The following is a 1,446-nucleotide window of genomic DNA, read 5'->3' as shown; positions in this document are numbered from 1 at the left end:
CCGACTGAATCCTTTCAGGCTGAAAAAAATAATGATCCTTCCTGAAAGAAATTGTTCAGGGTAATGCTGTCACATACCGTGAAATGATATTATCAGTAATAATAGTTATAAAACTTTAAGAAATCGACCTCGTAAAAAATAAGCTTTGACAGTTCGAAATATATATATTTTTTTCGGAACAAGTTTGACCCTTATAAAATATCCTTAAAGCTTGCGATGGCCTTTGTTATTTACAGGGTATTACTCCCATAGATTTTGCCCTCTTATCTTTTTTTTTAGTTTTAAATCTTGAGCCATCTTCAGAAATGGATTTTTGCGTTACTATGAGGGCTTATTTTGATTTTTTTTTTTTGAAACATCGAGTTTACATACTTCGTCATATACTTAAGCCATTCTTTTTAAAATTTGAAGGTATAAAGTTTGGACAGAGGTCAGACCATTTTCTAATCCTCGGAAAAAAATAGCGTCCTACTTTCTGTAAGGAATGTTGGCTATTTTTAGAGGATCCTATCTCATCGGAGTTATCCTGTAGGGAGTAACCGGCCCTTAAATCTACAGAGCCTCTCTCTCTATATCCCGCCCCGTCCTTCTCGGAGGAAGTTACACTTTCGCCTTGAAGGAAACGAGGGAAGATCTGCACAAACTATGCCTCTCGCTTTAAGTACATTAATTGAGAATTATCTAAATCATTTGAATTATTTAAAGCAAAGTTAGAGCCTGATAAATAGTGAAAATATCAAGACGCTAATTATTGTACTAAAATATTTTGCATAGAGTAGCTGGAATGAGTTCCTATATCCCCAGTGGTAAGTCAGACTAGCGTTCGAAGTGTGGTTCACCTTATTATTTAAAGTGTATAGCGTTATGGTATATTCAACCATCTAGTTATATCAGACACGAGCCTGAAACTTGGATATTAATGAATAATGATACAAAATCCTCATTCTGACTGTATGTTGTTTAATAATTCTATCCTTATATAATCATGCGAAGAAAATAACGAAGATAACGTAAAAAAATTCCACTGCCAACAAGAAAGCGGCCATAGTACGATAATTAACTAAGAACCTAATTTCCAAAATGGTACGACATATTGCACTGTTGAGAGAGAATGCCGTTATCCCAAGATAAAAACTGACGACAAGGAATGAAAAGCGATCGAAATACAGCGAAACGCGTTAGGACAGCTTAATTACAGGTCAGCGAATAATAAAAAATAAAATACCTACTTTAATATAAAGTCTCCATCATGCTTCATAAAATCACAAGATTAATAACTATAACAGTAGAAGACTTTTTGTGAAGGGTAAAGGCCTAATGAGGTTCAATTCTCTCTTACGTAAAATTATGTAAGTAGATTTTGACTTCCTACTTATACTGAAATGAATAGGCAGTTAACAGGCTTAGTCACACTGCTGTACTGATGAAAGTTGATATTAGGCATAT

This window comes from Penaeus monodon, chromosome 25, assembly GCF_015228065.2.
Source record: "Penaeus monodon isolate SGIC_2016 chromosome 25, NSTDA_Pmon_1, whole genome shotgun sequence".
NCBI classification, from domain to species: domain Eukaryota; kingdom Metazoa; phylum Arthropoda; class Malacostraca; order Decapoda; family Penaeidae; genus Penaeus; species Penaeus monodon.
This window is presented reverse-complemented; position numbering follows the sequence as displayed.